Source organism: Tenrec ecaudatus, chromosome 8 (assembly GCF_050624435.1).
Source record: "Tenrec ecaudatus isolate mTenEca1 chromosome 8, mTenEca1.hap1, whole genome shotgun sequence".
In the NCBI taxonomy this organism is placed as follows: Eukaryota; Metazoa; Chordata; class Mammalia; order Afrosoricida; family Tenrecidae; genus Tenrec; species Tenrec ecaudatus.
In genome coordinates this window covers 41,661,840-41,682,591 of record NC_134537.1, presented here as the reverse complement: position 1 = coordinate 41,682,591, position 20,752 = coordinate 41,661,840, and the positions used below count along the sequence as shown (strand labels likewise).

Below are 20,752 nucleotides of genomic sequence, written 5' to 3'. Positions count from 1 at the left end.
CTAACTAGACAAAGGCAAGTAAAAAAGTACTGCAAATAGGGTTCTAGTTCATACAAACACAGGTTTACTCAAACATAATGCATTTAAGCATGTCTCTGCGACCGACAGATGGCTGCAAACAAGTTCTCTCTGTAATGCAACTGTCTTAGTTTCTTTAGAGTGTCTGCAACAAAAAGAATTATTTTTTGTGAATGGGAAGAAATTATGTTGTATTCAGGGATAATATCAATTTTTTAACAAAACTCAAGAGGACACCTTCCCAAATCATTAGAACTTTACAACCAATTTACATGAATGCTGCCCCACGAAAAACACCAGTTTCAGATGGATCAAGCACTTTAGAGAAGGCCAAGAGGGTCTCAATTATGAATTCAAAGCACAGGTGCCACAGAAGGCTACGGCGATTACTTGTGCAGGCTCCAAAGGGATCACCTGGATAGACTTTTCTCAAAAGACAGAGGACAATGGTGAGGGCTGCGGTGCACTGACTACGTGCTATGGTTCTTCTAGCCAGTCCTGTCATTCCCACCAAATGACTGCGTTGGACATGCAAACAGGGAGTATGGATCTCAAACATTGCCATCCTGCAAGATTTTAAATGAGCTACCTCAGAAGCAGAAATGAGGAATCTTACTATCATCGAGGAAAAATAGCCAGGAGAGAACATGTCCTTTGGACTCCAAGTGCTTTGATCTAGGAGCCCAAGAGCTGTGACTCCAGAGGAGTGATAGTGGAGTAGCAGAGGAGGGCAACAGCAGGACCAAGAGACAGAACACTGGGCCCCTCGACCCAAGGAACAAGTCCAGCTGAGCGCCTTCCAGCAGGAGGGTCACTTGCTGAATGGGGAGCCTCCAGTTCCTTAATTGCTGACCCATGGAGTCAGAGCTGAGTGACTCTGAGCTAAGGCTTATGGCAGAGCGGAATGCCTTTTGGGCAGGTATCAGCAACACTCAGCTTTGTGACACTGCTCAAGCAGGACAGAGGACAAAGACCTCAGGGCTGAGAAGCGGAGGACCGGAGGGAGGCATACCTGTACGCACAGCTGAGATGACACTGTTCTGGATGAAAAACTGTAACGTAAGCATTGCTGGCGGTAAATTGTAACCTGTTAACTTCCTTCATAAATATTATAATACAGAATACTGTCTGTGAATTCAGTGTGGCCATTGCAATGAATTATCAAGTCCAGCAGAGAATTAAGAGCATGGAGGGAGAGATGGTGTCAAACTTGCTAAAGATGATCAGAAGAAGGTAAAGGTATGACTGACCTCCTCCCCCTCCTAAGAACCGGCCTTGGGCTGATGCTGAATTTGATTCTTCCGTTCCCCTTGTAGAGTCAGAGGAGGTCAGACATCACCCTCGTGACATTACTATAGGAGCTTACCATGAAGACTTTCAAAAACTGAAAATGCATCGGTGAGAAAAAGGCCAAGAAAGCTGTGCCAAAGAATCCTTTCCCACTGCACCGATGCACCTGCTCAAGCCAGGGCTGTCCTACGAGCGTTTCACTGAGAGACCTTAAGCCATCCACCCTGTAAGTCTGATCTTGCTCCCTCAGATGTCTTTTTCTTTCTAAAACTCAAAGACAATTGAAAAGAAACACAATTAGAGTTCTTTGAGGATGACAAAATGCATATTGGAGAATAGAATTTAGAACAAAAAATTTTTTTAAAGAATTCTTTAGAGAAGGGTTTCAGAAATGAAAAACATACCTTCAGAAGTATAGAGACTTCACATTTTGATATTTTTGCTAAATAGGTTAAAAGGTTCCTATGATTTTTTTTTAAGTTCCAATTATTTTTATAGCAATGTTTTACTTACCCTCATTAATGATTAATAATTCATATGACTGTTCCCTTATAGTGATGTAGGTTAAGTTCAGAGCATGTACAAACATATAATAAATGGTATGTTCTTCTTACATATTAAAAATCACATAGCAAATGCCATTAAATTTGGTCAATATGTCTAATTTTCTTAAGAATAAAAGTAGTGTTTCCCTGGAAATTCTGGAAATTTTAATGTGTATGTTCAGATTGAATGTTAAAATACTGCAATAACCTGCCAAGGAAAAGGGTTAAAAAAGATGAAACTTAAATTTCACATACGATTACAAAAACTGCGTGTATTTTAAGTTATACCATTATTCGTTGACTTTAACTTAAAACTATTTTCATCTTTTTCTTTTTAATCATTTTATTGGGGACTCATACAACACTTATCATAACCCATCCATCCATCCACTGTTAAGCACATTTGCACATTTGTTGCCCTCATCATTCTCAAAACATCTGCTTTCCACTTGAGCCCTGACATCAGCTCATTTTCCCCTTAAATCTCGTTTCTTCCAGATATAAATATCAAATCATAAAGAAAACTGTCAATATAAGCTCAATGTACAGTTCTACCAGTCACAATTGCCTTCACATTTTAAAAAAACTTAACTTATTCATGATTATGAAAAGTAAGAATTGAAGTTACCTGAGACTACGGTAAAAGTGAAGACTTCAAGGAAGGGAATGCTGGAGAGCTGAAAAAGAGATCATGGTTGAGTCTCCACCGTTCACAGGCTTCCGAAACACTCAACACCACCTTACTCACTCATGTCACCCAATGCCTGTCCAAAAACAACAACAGCAAAGAAGATTACTTATGAGAGAAAATTACTATATAAATACAGTATGGTAAAGTAGGTATAAATACTAAAGTGATCACTCTTGGTAAGCATTAAGCTATGCCTGAATGACTAATGTGTTGACTTATTTATTGGGAAAAAATAGTAGTAGTAAGTTGTTAATTGTAAAATAATAATGGCCTTAGTAGAATAATTTGGCTTTATCTAGAGTCTACAATTTCAGTAATATGAGACATTTTATGAAATTCAGTTTCAACCTTTAAAGGTTATGATCTTCAAAAGAGAAGCCGAAGAGGAAAGTTTTACTTGTTTTCTAAAATAAACAAATATGTGACCTTACACATAACAAAGAAAATTACAGCTACTCTCACTTAACTACTATATCAGATTATCCACCATTTCGCATTTACAATGACTTTGAGGAAAAAATTCATAAGTCACCTCCAATGGTCTGAGCCCCACACAGGTCACAGAGGGCATCGCGGGCCAGCGCAAATGACATACCCAAGGCGGCTAGGCAATAACTGAGCCACTGGGGCACAGCAGCCGACTGGCTGCAAGACACTTTGTCTCAATCATCCAACTATGAAAAACATGGGGTGATGGTGAAGTGATACAAGGTTATGAGCAGGCAGGGGGAAGCCAAGCAAGGAACCAAAGGAGCCAAAGAGCTTCACAGGAAATAGGAAGAGGCGTGTGAGAAGTAGCCTGTGCCAGGCTAGAGTAGATCTAGAACGAGTGGCATCGTCACTCAAGGCATGTGGCAGGCAAGCAGGCACAGGGGTCCCCTACCTAGGGTGTGCACCAGGAAAAGGCAGGTAACACACCACACCACCATTACTACTCCCACCCCTCTGCCAATGGCTCTACATTGCTGGGAGAAGGAGGCCTGCTATACTGCATACATACTGAAATTCGCTGGGGATATCTGATGGGCAACGAGTCACTAGGGGTGCAGGGGAGGGTAGAGAGAGACCAGTGCCACCAGTGCCAAAGACAGAGCACAGTCTTTGACTCTTACATGACACCAATTTTGCATAATGAATTGTGGGAAACATTTCTCCCAAGTTGTCTCCCCCAAATATATGCCAAACTTGGCTGCTTGTAAATAACTATATACTTGGAGATCATCAGAAGTAGATCAGGGGTTATTCTCCCAAAGGGTTATCAGCCATCTAGAGCAAGCAGTCACCACTGTTTATCCCACAACAAGTAGGACCCACTCCCTTCTGCTAAGTATAGTACTTGACTGTTTCCTTGAAGTAGACCCCAGAGAGGTCAAGCCCACCCAAGGATGACCACGGTAGGCCATCATGAATCTAGGGTCCGCCCTTCTTGTCAAATGTATGCCTCTAGTTCCTCCCCTTCCTATCACGTGTGCAGCCCTAGTTCATCCCCTTCCTGTTATGCCTATGCCCATTGTACATCCCCTTCCTATGTGTGTGCCTACTGTACTGCCCCTTCCTGTGACGTGTGGTTACCTGCAATCACACCTCCCGAAGTAGATATAACCCTTGGTTAGCAAGAAATGAGGTCCTCGAGCCTCCTGCCGGGTCTCCAGCCGGCTGCCAGGTCTTTGCCCTACCTCACCTCAGCCTGTGCGAACCTGGCTGGTAAGATCATGGCCGTCCAGGAGGTGAGCATGCTGCCATGAATTGTGTCCGACTCCATTATTTGACTCTCTCTCTTCCATCTCAGGCTCTCGATGACTATTATAATCTTTATGTATCTTAACTGTACAATTGTGCCTACTGAACCCGTGATTAGTGGTGGGGGGCTGGCTTCCCCTCCAACCACAATGAACTAGTCGCTGGAACCTAACTAACGATGTCATTAACTGAGAAGCGGATGTACTAACATTCAGAATGCATGTGTATTCATAAGAGAAAGACAAGAGCTATAAAAGCTTAAATGTTAATTTAAATACCTGAATACAGAAACATTAGCAAGGTGATCTTTGACAAGTTGAAAAAGTATATACCATATTCAAACAAAGAACAAGGCTGTACACATAAAGGAAACTTTCTGGTAGTATTTCTGAGCATAACAGATCAAAGAATCTGTGGCATTTTCTACTCTGGAGATATTTAAAAATACTAGATTCCCATCTAGCAAAAGCAGTTTCTACATACTCCTATGCAGGAAGCTTGGAGACCAGATGATATGTGAAATGTCCTATCATTTTTATATTAGTTTCCAAGGGTATAAAAGCAAGAAAAATAATCTTTCTTGTCTAGAGTAAAACAATAATTGCATCTTTGAACTTAAAATATTATATATTAAGTATATTTTACTTTTTACTTTTCAATATTGTGGGTCTATATTTTTTTTCCAAAAATTTACTATGAACTTTAAAATACAATAATTGGTCTCTATTCACCCAAAGAAAGGAGAGTCAAGAATAGGAAGAGGAAATGAATGTGTGGCTAATTATCTGTAAGCATAACTGCCTCCTTTGTCATGAGACCAAAAGGACTTAATAGTGCCTGCCTTCAATTTTTTAAATCATTTTATTGGGGGCTCATACAACTCTTATCACAATCCATATATCCATACACTGTGTCAAGTACATTTGTACATTTGTTGCCATCATCATTCTCAAAACATCTGCTTTCTACTTGAGCCCTTGGTATCAACTTCTCATTTTCCCTTCCCCCCCAATGAACCCTTGATACATTATAAATTATTATTATTTTGTCATGTCTTACACTGTCCGACGTCTCCCTTCACCCACTTTTCTGTTGTCCGTCTGCCAGGAAGGGGTCACATGCAGATCCTTGTGAGAGGCTCCCCCTTTCTACCCTCCCCCTCCCCCTTCTGATGTTGCTACTCACATTATAGGTCCTGAGGGGTTTATCTGCCTGGATTACCTATGTTTCCAGCTCTTATCTGTACCAGTGTACACCGCTGGTCTAGCTGGGTTTGTAAGGTAGAATTGTGATCATGATAGTGGGGGAGGAGGAAGCATTTAGAAACTAGAGGAAAGTTGTATGTTTCATCATTGCTATACTGCACCCTGACTGGCTCGTCTCCTCCCCATGACCCTTCAGTAAGGGGGTGTCCAGTTGCCTACAGATGGGCTTTGGGTCTCCACTCTGCACTCCCCCTCATTCACATGACATGATTTTTTTGTTCTTTTATGTCTGATACCTGATCCCTTCGACACCACATGATCACACAGGCTGGTGTGCTTCTTCCACATGAGCTTTGTTTGTGGCTCTATGTTTTTAATAAATTAGACTCTAATAAAGTTATTCACCCCTTAGTAACATTCCATTTCAAAATTGGCATGATATTCATGCATGGTCTATTTTTCCAAATAAACTTTTGTACAAAAATAAATAAAACGTGTTACTTCTTGCAACAGGATTAGACCAAGTATCTCAACCACAGTGAAATGAAAACACTATCAACAGCAAAATAACGAAGTAGGTGAATACTACGATTCTGATTTGTTTCAATATGTTACCTAAAATGCCCAACAATAAATTATGAGCTATACAAAGAAACAGGAATCTGGTAAACCTTACTACTGGAAACAGTAATCAGACAAACTCTATTTGAATTCCCTCCAATGTTGGTTTAAGCAAAGGCTTAAAGACAGTCATTAGATATATTTTAAAAAAAAAGGAAACTAAAATGTCAAACTAAAAAAATTATGACAACAACAAATCAACAACCAATAGAGATTTTCAATATGGGCAGAACTGTTTAAAAGAAACCAATGAAAACTCTTAGGTTGAAGAGTAGTGAAATAAAATGGAATGAATTTTTTACTAGATGGGATGAACAGCAAATTCAAGATGGCAGAAAAGGATTCTGTGACCTTAAAGGCAGGTGAATGGAAATGATCTGAGAAATACCCTTGCCAATATTTCCAGTCATTGAAGAAGAGAAGAAAAAGGTTAAAAAGAAGATGTTTACAAACAGTAGCAAAATTTTCCCATACTTGATTGAAAAAAAAAAAAAGCAAAATTTAAAAAAACTAATCTACAAAGCCTAGTAGCTCCATAAACCTGAAGCAGAAGAAATACAGAGACCCTCCCTTGACATACTATTGTCTTCAGAAGTTTGACATATTATAGTCTATAGACTATAATATGTCAAACTTCTGAAGACAAACAGGAGAAAAATGTGACGGCAGCAAGAAAAAATAGCTCAGTACATAGAACCCAGTAATACAATTAATGGGTGATTTCCATTTAGAAGCAACAGATTCAAGAAAGCAATGCAGTCATATATTCATAGTATCCAAAACAAAATTAAAAAAAACAGTTGTCAATCAAGAAAGTAACAAAAGTATCCTGGCAAAACAAAAGCATAATAAAGATATTATTCCCAAGTAAACCAAGAATGTGAGAAATTTTTTTAGTAGATCTGCCCTACAAATAATGCTAAGGAAAATCCTTCAAGCTGAAAGGAAATAAAACCAAATAACTCAAATACATATGAAACAATAAAAGAGCACCAGAAAGTGTAAATACGTGGGTTAATCTAAAGGGCTCTATAATTACATTTTCTAATTTCTTCTCTTACTTCTTTAAAAGACATACATGTCTTATAAAGAATCAAACAATGATGCATAAAGCAGTAACACTATATTGCTGTGTTAGTAACATTTTCTTTCTTCTTGAACTCTTTGATAGAGGTTCCTTCATCCCCTTGCTCCCTCATCCTACCCAGCGGAACCCTTACTATTAGGAATCTGTCCCCAGGAACCCTTACTATTAGGAATCTATACTGTAAGTAATGCTTTAAACTGTATACAAAGCATGCACCCAAAAATACTGACAATACCATTAAAAATGTTTTTAAACATAAGACCAATTATCTGTAAATACATTACTAACTGAATTAATTGTAACACAAAAATACTGAAAAAGTACATAGAATTAAGTGAAAATGGAAATGACATGAAGTGATTTTTTTAAAACATGCTGTAGAACAAGAGGTTTGGTGTGACCTCATTTGTATAAAGAATATGTAAACACAGGTGTGTGTATGTATTGTGTACACAGATGTATTCTTTCTTATGTGCAATAATTTGGGGCTATAAACACACACAAATAAGGAATGAGAATGGGAAATGCCTTGAATCTGACCACCCACTCTACTGTTTAAGTCTGTACTCATAATAAACTTAGGTGAGGAATGAGAAATGTCGGACATGACAATTACCAGAATAAATAGGGAAAAAATGAAATCCTAACATAAATCACTAAGATGGCTACTGATTTTACATCGTCAAGTTATATAAAAATTCTAAAAGCAATAAAATCACCAAGAAGCTTCAGAAATGCTATGATCAACACTAATTTACCAAGGGGTAAGTAACTGGCAGATAGGTGAATCCCTTGCAACCTGATGAGTAGCTTTTCCTTCCACTGAACTTGAAACAGACACGCAGTTTTAACATATGCACCAAGACAGGCCAGAAAGGAAACATCACCTGCCTTCCTAACTAGGGCCTAAAAAGTAGGATGAAAGTAATCCAGTTAAGTGAGGGAATATATAATGGACTTTACATGGAGGCATTACCTTTGACAGTGCACAAATGTCCCATCTGTAGTGAAACTGTGTTCCTTACGTGTCCCGTGGTGTCACAAGCACTCGGCTACTCTGGAAGGTGAGAGATTCCTCACAGATGTGAGGCAGGCTCTGGAGAAAGGTCCTTTGTCCCTTTCCTACCTCCAGCCCATTCCCTTGGTGATCGGCACATGGCGTGGCAGCTTGTCTTGCCAATCAGTGCTTCCTTGCCTAACCACCTTTTGAGATCTCATTAACCTAACAAAGAAAACACTGTTCCCAAATACTATTGCATCCACAGTATAGAACAGGATTCCAAGACCTATTTTAGGGGGGACACAATCCATAATAGTCTACATTTTGGCCATCCATAATTCATGCCCTTCCCACATGTAAAACACATACACCATACCACCATCCCAAAAGTCTTAACACAGTCCAGCATCATTTCTAACTCCAAAATCTCATTTTTGGAATCATCGAAATCAGTGCTTCTCAACCTTCCTAATGCCGCAACCCTTATGTTGTGGGAACCCCGGTCATGAAAGTATTTTCCTCATGTTGTGGGACCCCCAGACCATCAAATTATTTTCGTTGCTTCTTCATAACTGTCACTTTGCTACTGTTATGAATTGGGCGACCCCTGTGAAAGGGTCGTTTGACACACATCCCCTTCCCCCAAAGGGGTCGCGACCCACAGGTTGAGAACCGCTGATCTAAATCAAGTATGTGTGAGAGGCTGAATGTATTCCCCCCTTGCAATTTGCCTCAGCAATGTAACTGCCTTGAAAACTCTCTGGAACAGTGCTACTGGGTACCTGTGAGCGTGTCCATTAGTCAGAACAGGCAATCAACAACATGCTATTTACACACGATAGCCATGCCACATATAAAAACCTAAACCAAACCCACTATTGAGTTGATTCCAACTCAAAGTGACCCTACAGAAGGTGCCTGAGACTGTACGTCTGTACAGGAGCAAACAGCCTCATCTTTCTCCTAAAGAGCAGCTGGTAAATGTGAACTGCTGACCTTGTGGTTAACAGTCAATGCCTAAAGCACTGCCTACCAGGGTTATTCATGCCGAACATAGGTGGGTAAAATGGGGGAGAGGATTGTGTAGTAAATGCCACATGACTCAAAAGTATTGTGTTCACATTCAAGCATTTTGCCTGCTATAATTAAAAATTAAAAATAAATAGCATTGGAATACCTCTATAAAATATGTCAGGCAAACGCCCATCCCGAAAGGTCACTTGAATGAATTTCAAGGCTGCAGATTCCTCCTTTAATCCTACAAAACAAAAAAACTCAGGTGAACCTCCAAAAGAATCAGGATTAGATCTCTCCTTGTCAAGTAAAATAGTTAACTTTGAAATGTGTTAAACCTAACAAAAGTCTGTCCATGGTAGATAATGTGACATCAAATAAAATTAGCCAGTCCAACTGAAATGCCCTATCAGTCTTAACTGATATCACAAAGAAAAAATGACTCATATACTAATTAGAAATTTTCAAGTTTAACTTCTTGTTCAGGGTTAAAATATCTTTAAAGAAAACTACACTTTTCTTTATTAAAATATGAAGAACATCACAAAGTGTGTTTCATTAAAGTCCTATTTCTTACAAAATAAAATCATAGATTAACCATTACTACTTTTTTCTGTAAAATACATAACAAAATTGCACCATTTTAGCCATGTTAAATGTATGTATTGCAGAATTACATTAACAGTATTATACAAACATTACAACTGTCCATTTCCAGAAGTGTTTCATCAACCCAAAGAGAAACCCAGTGTTACTTAAGCAATAGTTGCCCATTTTCCCTACATCCCAGACTCTGGGAACCCTAATGAACTTTGATCTCTATGATTTACAGGTTATACCATCTCATCCAAGTGGTATCATTGTTTTTTGTAAGATGTATTTCTCTCCTTGTAAATGGCATTTCTTCCCTTGTATATGAAATAAAGGAACTATATAATGAAATCTAAATGATCAGAAACCAAGAAATATTTATACTAAAAATTTTTTAAAGCAGTTCCTGTACCAGCCTTACATTTAGAACTAATTTAGTATTGTGCAAGTCAATAAAAGCTCCAGTTATAAAAGAACGATGGAAGGAAATTTAAATCATTAGAAAATAATCAGAATTTTAAAAAAGTAAACACTCACCAAGTACATGAACTCAAGGTTGTACTTACATAATTTTATCCAGGAATTAACCCTGACAATCTTCCTAATAATGCATTTTCTAGTCTTTAGCTGGTCGGTAAGTTGTCATTTAACTATTTATGGATAAAACATGTATTGGAAGCATTTATTTCTACTAAGCTCTTAGCTATCCCCAACTCAAAGTTTTAAAGTCAAGCATTCAAAGAGAATACCATTACTCTCAATTGAGTAAAATTACATTTTAAATATCTATGGCTGTACAATAGAACCAAAAGATCTTAAAAGGTCATAAAAATTTCATCTGAAAGTATTGTTAGCTGCTTTCAAATCCATTCCAACTTATAGTAAGCAATCCCATATCCAGCAGAATGAAACCCTGCCCAATACCATTCCACAATCACTGCCATGGTTGAGCTCCTGTTTACAGCCTCTTTCATCTATCATGATGCAATTCTCTCACAACTGGTCCCCCATAACGTGTCCAAAGCGTGTGACGCATACTATCCTTGCTGGCCGCACTTCTCCCAGCACAGGACTGCTCATTCTTCTGGCAGTCCACGGTATAGTCGATTGTCTCTGCCAACATCACTACTAGAACCTCAATTCTTTCCCAGTTTTCATTACTCAGCTTTCACATGCAAATAGGGATGACTAACATTACCATGGTTTTGGTTAGCTGTGCCTTAGTCCTCAAAGTGACATCACTCTTAGCCACTACAAACAAGTCTTTGCACAAATGTATTGCCCTTGATTTCTTGGTGGCTGGTCCATATATGTTGATTACAGATCCATGTAAAATAAAGTCCCTCAATCTTTTCTCTACGTACCATGATTTTCTAACCTGATGTCTTTGCATATTTCATTTTATTATTCTACTTTGTCTTCTCAAGCTCCCCTTTGAAATTTTCTATTCGTTCCCTCACTTCCTCATTTCTTCCACTTGCCTTAGCCACTCTAATTAAGAGCACGTTTGTTTCTTCAAACATTCACTTTGATCCTTTCTTTCCTGTGACCTTTTGCTTCTTTCAAGAATGATATCACTGATGTCCTCTCAAAGCATGCTGAAAACCAGAAATAACAAACTCACTGCCATGGAGTCGATGCCAACTGGTAGTAACCCTACAAGGCAGGACAGTACTGCCCTCTTTGAGTTTCTGAAACACTATGGGAATAAAACGTTTCATTCTCCTTCTGAGGAACCACTGATAATTGTAAACTGCCAAACAGGTGCGTCTCGGTACAATGCATAACCACTATGCCATCAGCATGCTCGGTGTTTCTTAACACTGAAAACACTAAAAAAAAAAAAAAAAAAAAAAAAAAAAAAAAGCAAGCCTTCAGTTGCAATACTGAAAGATTCTATATGGGAAAATATTAAATGATGCAGGAAGCATTAAAAAAAAGATGGAAAAAATACAGAGAGTCACTGTACCAAAAAGAACTAGTTGACATTTTACCATTTCAGGAGGTAGCATATGAGAAACGATCAACAATACTGAAGGAAGAAGTTCAAGCTGCACTGAAAGTAGTAGGCAAAAACAGGGTTCCAGAAATTGATGGAACACCCACTGAAATGTTTCAACAAGCTGGTGAAGCACTGGAAGCACTCTCTCATCTATGCCAGGAAAAGTGGAAGACAGTACTTGGGCAACTGACTGGAAGAGATCCTTATTTGTGCCCATTCCGGATAAAGGAGAGCCGACAGAAGGATCAAATTATAGAGTAACACTGACAGGGAGCTGGCAGAGGTTCAGGCCAGATTCAGAAAGTGACATGGAATAAGGGATATCATTGCTGATGTCAGATGGATCTTGACTCAAAGCAGAGAACACCAGAAAGATGTTTATTTGTGCTTTATTGACTGTGCAAAGGCTTCCAACTGTGTGGATCACAAGAAAGTACAGGTAGCCTCGAGAAGAATGGGAATTCCAAACCACTTCATTGTGCTCATGGAGAACCTGGACATGGATCAAGAGGCAACGATGCAAACAGAACAAAGAAATACTGCATGGTTTAAAACAAGGAAAGGTGTGCATCAGAGTTGTATCCTCTCACTACACTTAATTCACTCTGTATGATGAGCAAATCATCAGAGAAGCTGGATTATTGTGAAGGCAGCATATGAACTGGAGAAAGGCATATTAACCTGTGATACACATGTGACACAACCTTACTTGCTGAAAGAAGGACTTGAAGCACTTGCTGATGAAGATCAAGAATTGCAGCCTTCAATATGGATTACAATTCAATGTAAAGACTAAAATCCTCAGAATTGGACCAGTAGGTAACATCATGAACAAAGAGAAAAGCCTAAAGTTGTTAAGGATTTTTGTCCTACTTGGAACTACAATCAATGCTCATGGAAGCAGCAGTCAGGAGATCAAGTGCGGCACTGCATTAGGTAAATCTGCTGCACAAGATCTCATTAGAGCATTGAAAATGCAAAGATGTTACTTTGAGGACTAAGATACACCAGGCACAAGCCAAGGTATTTTCAATTACCTCATATGCATGTGAAAGTTGGACACTGAATAAGAAAGAAGTATTATCAATGCATTTGAATTATAGTGCTGGCAAAGAATATTGAAAGAATCATGAACTGCCAAAAGAGCAAACAAATCTGTGCAGGAAGTAATACAGCCAGAGGGCTCCTTATAGGCAAGTATGGCAAAACTTCATCACCCATACTTCGAATATGTCAAGAAGGACCAGTCCCCGGAAAAGAACATCATGCTTAAATGGGCTCACACACATAGGAACAACTGAGAAGATGGCACAGGACTAGGCAGTGTTTCATTCCATACTACACACGGTCGCCATGAATCTGAATCAACTCAAAAGCACCTAACAACACGGCTTTGTAGCAAGATTTTTTACTTACCCTCTTAGCTACTCTACATGTAGGAGCATGCTTCAGAGCTTTCTAATGCCACTTTCCTTTCTTTCCACTGCTTGCTTCATGTCATTCTTGTCACTGTTTCATTCTTGATGCCATCCCATTGCTCATAAGATCCTTTGGTCATTAGTGTCTCAATGCATTGAATCTAGAGTTGTTCTCTCAATTCAGGTTGGATATACTCAAGGTCATACTTTGGCTCTCATGGATTTAGTTTTCCACTTTCAACTTGAACTTGTCTATAAAGCAACTGGTGGTCTGTTCTGTAGTCGGTCTCTGGCCTTCTGGCTGATGGCACTATGCTTCTCTACAGTCTATTTCTACACATGTAGTAAATTGGATTCTTGGTATTCTTTGTAATGAGATCCAAGTGTTTAGTTATCATCAGATTGTTGAGAAAACATTGTTTCCAATGAATTGGTGATTGGTCATGCAAAATTTTACCATGTGATCTCCAGCATCATTTCTATCACCAAGCCATATTGCCCAAGTACTGATCCTCCTTCATTTCTAAGCTTTGTACTAATCACTAGTTATTATCAATGAATCTTATCTTGATTGCATGTTGGATTAATTTAATATGACTCAGTCTAATTAACTGATGTCTAAGTTATTTACTGGTGTCTTATAAGCATTTGTGTATTATCTGATCATTGATAGTGTTGTACTTCAGGATAAATCTTAAAACTTTCTCTTTAATCATTTTATTGAGAGCTCTTACAGAGATAACAATCCATAATTCAATTAGATCAAGCATAATTATACAATTGCTGCCACCATTGGTTTTCTTTTTCCTTTTTTTGGTATTTTATTTATTTGTTAAATAATTTTATTGAGGACTCATACAACTCTTTATCACAATCCATACATACATCAATTGGGTAAAGCACATTTGCACATTAGTTGCCCTCAACATTCTAAAAACATTTGTTCTTCAGGCATCAGCCTCTTATTTTCCCGCTCCCTCCCCAATCCCTCCTCCCTCATGAACCCCTGATAATTTATGAATGACTATTTTGTCATATCTTACAGTGTCTGACATCTCCCTTCACGCACTTCTCTGTTGTCCATTCCCCAGGGAGGCGGCTATATGTAGATCCTTGTAATCGGTTCCCCTTTCCACCTCACCCTCCCAGTATCACCACTCTCAGCACTGGTCCTGAAGGGATCATCTGTCCTGGATTCCCTGTGTTCCCAGTTCCTATTTGTACCAGTGTACATCCTCTGGTCTAGCCAGATTTGTAAGGTAGAATTGGGATCATGATAGTGGGGGTGGAGGAAGCATTCGGGAACTAGAGGAAAGTTGTTATGTTTCATTGTTGCTACACTACATCCTGACTGGCTTATCTCCTCCCCAAGACCCTTCTGTAAGGGGATGTCCAGTTGCCTACAGATGGGTGTTGGGTCCCCAATCTGCCCCTCACTCACAATGATTTGATTTTTTGTTCTTTGATGCCTGATACCTGATCCCATCAACACCTCGTGATCACACAGGCTGGTGTGCTTCTTCCATGTGGGCTTTGTTGCTTCTCAGCTAGATGGCCGCTTGTTTACCTTCAAGCCTTTAAGACCCCAGACGCTCTATCTTTTGATACTCGGGCACCATCAGCTTTCTTCACATTTGTTTATGCACCCATTTGTCTTCAGTGATCATGTTGGGAAGGTGAGCATCATGGAATGCCAGTTTAATAGAAAAAAGTGTTCCTGTATTGAGGGAGTACTTGAGCCACCATCAGTTTTCAAAACATTTTCTTTCTCCTTGAACTCTTTGGTATCAGCTCCCCTTTATCTCCTTCCTCCCCCACCCAGGAACCCTTATTATTATGGTATATATTATTATTGTTTTTATACCTATTATTTGGAGGGGCATAGCTTATACTATACAATGTATCCATCCACCTACAATTCTGTTATTCGCTCCCCTCAAGTGGGGTTATACAATCATCATTGCTATCAGCTCACCCTTCCCCCTTATCTCCTCTTCCTATACCCTCGGGGAATCATTACTCCTATTACGATTTCTGAAGGGTTCTCTTTCTTGGCTTTCATTCATCGAAAGATTTTATTATCCAAATGAACATATGCAGGTCTAACAAGATCAATGAGGTAAAACTAAGACAATAGTTAGGGGAGGAAATATTAAAGAACTAGGGGATAGTTATGTTTCGCCAATGCTATACTCCACCCTGGATATGCCATCCTTCCCATGTGGACCTTCTGTGAGGGACTGCCCAAGTATTTGGGTCTCCCCTTTGTCCACACACGCTCTGTCACGTAAATCTGATTGCTTTTGAAACTTTCTTTTGATGATGTGACCTCATTCCTCTTTAACTTGTCATCCCCTGTAAAGTAGACCATATGATTGTTTATTTCTGAATGGGCATCGCCAATTCATTTCAGCTCCTTAATGCCTAGAATGTCAATATTCATTGTGTTCCATTTCACTTATGACAGCTTCCACTTTTCCAAGATTTGTACTTTTGTACTTCATATATAACTCTTGTAACTTTTTCTTCTCATTCTGAATTGTGCCTTATCAAGAGATTTACTGCATCTAAGACCAACTTTTACTTTGAGGAGGTAGCTTTTGTTCAGTCTCATTTTGAGTACCTTCTAAGCTGAGAGGCGCTTCTTCAGGTGTCTATCAGTCAGTGGTCTACAGCCACTCATTATTTTCTTTGGCCAATTTTTTCAGAGTATCAGCTCCTCCCTCCTTCCTAGTCTGGAAGCTCCACTGAAACCAGTCTACCATAGACAACTCTGCCAGTTTTGAAGTAACAGTGGCATTGGGTCTAGCCACTATAGTATGACAAAATGACAGATGAGTGGTACGCTTATAAAAGACACTATTAAAAGGAAGAAATATAATGCAATACTATATCTGCATTACACTGCTAATTTCTATTCAGTTTTCTTCACTGGATATAATTTTTAGAATTCCTAACATACATGCAGGAATAAAATTGGTGGGAGGGAGCACTACAAATTATATCATTTATTATTTAAGGTTTTTAAGTTGATATAAATGTAAAAATTTAAGGGACTTGAATTTCCAGTCCAAACAAAGCACTCATGTGTTTGCCCCTGTTCTTCCTCGTTTGTGGAATCAAACAACAAACAACCCAGGGAAAGCTCCAAAACATGCTTATCTAGCTACAACAGAACCATCTGTGTTAAAAGTTTTATTGATAATAAGTACTTCTAAAACAGGCCATATACTGGATTAAGGCCCAAGATATGGAGAAATATACCATCAAAGCTACCAGACGTACCAGAAGAAAGCCACAGAGCTCTAGGATCTCCTAACTATCAACCTAGAAACACAAGTCCAGAAAAATATATCCCTTCTAGAGATCACTCTCCTCATTTTCTCAGCTTGAGACTCCCCTCTGCCATGAAGATATGCCAAACCAAGTAGGAAGATCTAGTCAGAGGTATCTAGCCACAGAAAATAAATGAATTTGGAGATTCTCTTAATTCCTAAAAGTCAAGATTCCTCTGAAAACTAGCTGGCTATGGAGCATGAGATGGGCTAGAGGATCATGTGAGAGACCAGCAAGATCCAAGTCACTACCTGTTGTTGCTGATGATGTTTTGTTAGGTGCCATCGAGACAGTTCCAACCCATAGCAACCATATGCACAACAGAAATGAAACACTGCCCAGTTCTGCACCCCCACAACTATTCCAAAGCCTAAGCTTATTGTGCAGCTACTATATTAATCCAAAAGAAGATCCTCATCTTTTCCAATGTCCCTCAACTTTACCACGCATGATGTCCTTCTACAAAGACTGGTGTCTCTTAACAACATGCCCAAAGTATTTAAGACAAAGTCTCTCCACCCTTGCCTCTAAGAGCACTCTACCCATACTTCTTCCAAGACACATATATCTGTTCGTCCTTTCAACAGTCCATGGTACTTTCAATATTCTTCTCCAACACCACGATTCAAACACATCAATTCTTCTTCAGTATTCAATGTCCAACTTTCACCTGCATGAGGCAACTGAAAATACCATGGCCTGAGTCAGGTGCATCCTAGTCCTCAAAGTAACATCCTCTAAAGAGCTCTTCTAAAGTTTGTTCTAATAGTGTGGCACTGTATGATAATCACCTTCCTGACACGACTGCTGAAGACACAATGAGTCCATAAGCAAATGTGGTGAAGAAAGCTGAAGGAGCCCAGCTATTAAATATATAGTGGCTGGCGTAGTAAAGGCTTGGGAAGCAACAAAGCTCACATGGATAACAGCACACCAGTCTGTGTGATCATGAGGTGTCAACGGGAAGAGGTATCAGAAGTTCAAAAACACGCAGTCAACTTGATGTATGGCACTAATGAACCACATAATTATCTACTTCTTTAATATTTCCTCCCCTTACTATTAAGGCTGCTATTTGTTTTACCTCAGTAATCACATTAGATTTCTGTATGTTTGTTTGTAAATTTAAGATTATTCAGTACAAGAAAGTCAAGATAAAAAAATTTAAAAAAAGAAAGTCAAGATCAATAACTCTTCAGCTACAGTAACAGGAGTAATGGTTCCCTGAGGGTCCAGGAAGAGGGGGAGGGTAAATGGAGAGCTAACAGCACGGACGTTTGTATAACTACTTGATGGGATTCTACAACAGAATTGTATGTGAATGGATATATCGAACTGTGTAAGATCTGCACATGAAACTATTACAAATAAGTTAAATAAGGTGCTCTCGTGCAGATTTGCCTAATGCAACACAGAGGAAACCCATAATGCAAGCGCAGAGTCCCTGCGTAGTTGAAGCTTCCAGTGGCTCTTCTCTGACCAAACTCGAAGGGTAGGAATAGCCGTGTTATCAGTGTTGTAGACTCTGATAGGACACGTAATTGGGTTCAAATACATCTTGTTCGAGCTCCTTTCTTTCCCATTTACAGATTTTGTTATTACTATATTTTTAATAAAGGAGAAATACACGTGAATTAAGCCTCTGGTAAATCCTCTCTGAACATAGACTAGGGTTGTGAACAGTCACACTCTCATGCAGAGTACAACAGAAAGTGAATTTTGGCAGTTGTAATTAGGTTAAAACTTAACATTTTATCTTCCTGCTGACCCCATTTTAAAGTTGTTCTAGTTTTTAATATTGTCTTTCTTTTCATATGAGGTTTTTCTCTATTTTATTTTGTTATTGTTGTTAGGTCTTTTGTATTTTCTTTTAGTAGGTTTTCAGGTATATGAAAACCAGGATGGGTGAATTCATAGAGAAAGTAACTGGATTAATGATATCTGAGAGGTATGGCAGGGGAAGCTGGGGTAAAATGGGAGGTAATATCAAGGAGTAGAAGAAAGAAAATGTTCTAAAATGGACAGTGGCAACAAATGTACAACTAACTCTTCTTGATATGACTTAAATATTGAATTGTATGATATGTAAATTATGTCCCCAATAAAACTTTTTTAAAAAGAAACAGAGAATGGGGCTAAAAAATTATTTGATAAAATAATGGCTTGAAATATCACTAATTTGGCAAATGAAACAAACTTATAAAGCTGAGTGAGCCCCAAACAAGGTAAATTCAAACAACTCCAAACAAGCATATGATAATTTAAGTTTCAAAAACTAAAGACAACAAAACAATAAACTGTACGGTAAAATAAAGACAAAGAAAGGCTCTTAATTTAGAAATGTTACGGTGAGGTTACTCTACCCGGTGCTTATTCTCGGGAGATAAGGACGATACAGGTCCCACAGCAATGGGTGGTGTAGAAGTCAGGAAAAGTAACACTTGGGGTCTAAAGGTCTTGCCTCAAAACTTGTAGTGGTCTCACTGAGGAGCCAGCTAAGTCCACACAAGAAGTGGGATCCAAAGACTGGAAACGGTGAGATCTAAACCAGGAGGAGGCAATAGTACCAGTGGCTTAACTCAAAAACACTATAAGTAATTCAACATAGAAGACTAAAATATGTTCAAGTAGCCTTCATGAAGATAACAGAAAAGTAATAAAATGGTAGATTTAAGTGTAAACATATATCAATAATTACCAAAAATGTAAATAGTCTAAATAAACCAATCAAAAGACCAATTGGCAAACTGAATTAAAAATACATGACCCAACAATATGATGTTTAGTAATAAACATCAAATTTAGCAGCATGTGTAAGTTGAAAGTGCTGAAAAAGACAAAAGGATTAGAAAAGAATAAATAATCTATATTGATAACACAATCAAACAATAGGGCTTAAATGACATTCAGGTAAATAGAATACAAAATCACCAAGAGCAGAATATACATTATATTCTCAGTGTTTATTGCACATTCTCTAAAGCAGATCATGCCCTGGGTCATTAAAAAAAATCTCAACAATATGAAATCAAACAGACTAGAAATCAGAACAGTCAATGGCAGAATCTCTGAACACATGGAAATAACACACAGTTAATTAAAAATAATCCATGAGCCAAAGAGAAAGCCTTAAAGAAAAATAAATTTAAAATAAATAGGCATGCTTACAGGTAATATTACAATACACCTAATGATAAAAAAAATCTCTTTTCTCCCTAAGACGAAGAACAAGATAAAACTGAACCTAATGCTGCAGTTCTGGTCAGTGTAGTAGGGCCAGAATGGGAATAAAACGTATTCAGATAGAAAAGAAACAAAACTGTTCTTATCTTCAAGTGATTATCTATGCAGATAGAAAAAATACAGCCAGAATGCACCTTAGAAATGAGCATGCTGAGATTCCATCTCAGGTACTTTGGACATGGTACCCGGAAAGACCAAATCTGGAAGCGGATACCATCCTTCATAAAGCAGAGGGGACGCGAAAAAGACAAAGAGCTGTGCAAGAAGACTTTGTTCTAACAACCCAGCATTCTCACCCTCCCAACACTATCGCTGAAGACAAAATGGGTGCATAAGCAAACGTGGTGAAAAACTGATGGTGCCTACCTATCAAAAGATATCCTGTCTGCTTGAAGCGAAACAAGAGGCCATCTAGCAGAGAAGCAGCAAGTCCACATGGAAGAAACAAACCAGCCTGTGCGACCATGAGGTGTCAACACATGAGGGATCAGGTAACAGGCATCCGAAGACCCAAAACAAACAAAATCATATTGTTGAGAACGAGGGGAGTTGGAACAGAGACCCAAAACCCATCTGTAGACAATGGAACATCCCCTCACAGAAAGGTCACAAAGAAGGGATGAGTCAACAAGGGTACCGTATAGCACCGCTGAAACACAATATTCCTCTGGTTCCTTAAGGCTTGCTCACCCTCTACTATCATGACCCCAGTCTTGCCTGTCACTGAGGGCTAGACCAGTGCATGTACACAGGTACAGAAAACAGATAGAGCTCATGACACACGGAATTCAGGAACAGTTATGGGAGTAGTGATACCCGGAGTGTAAGGAGGTGGGAAGAGGAGGGGAGGAAGGGGGAACCAATTGCAAAGATCAATACATAACCACACCTTCCCCCACCCCGGGGTGGGCAAACAGAAACTGTGGAGGATGGGAGACACCAGTTGGTGTA

General features: G+C 38.9%; 1 protein-coding gene across 5 annotated transcripts in view; it reads right to left on the bottom strand.

Moving 5' to 3' along the window:
- ZNF148 (zinc finger protein 148) overlaps positions 1-20,752 on the bottom strand; it is a 143,560-nt gene that overhangs the window by 87,894 nt on the left and 34,914 nt on the right. For 3 of the 5 annotated variants that reach the window (XM_075556303.1, XM_075556301.1, XM_075556302.1), the window contains exons 2-3: positions 9,375-9,455; positions 2,482-2,617 (exon numbers count right to left, since the gene is read on the bottom strand). The gene's annotated coding sequence lies outside the window, so the exon portion shown is untranslated. Of the gene's footprint in view, positions 1-1,384; positions 1,554-2,481; positions 2,618-9,374; positions 9,456-20,752 lie in introns of those variants that run through there. The other 2 variants (XM_075556304.1, XM_075556305.1) reach the window with 2 other exon arrangements.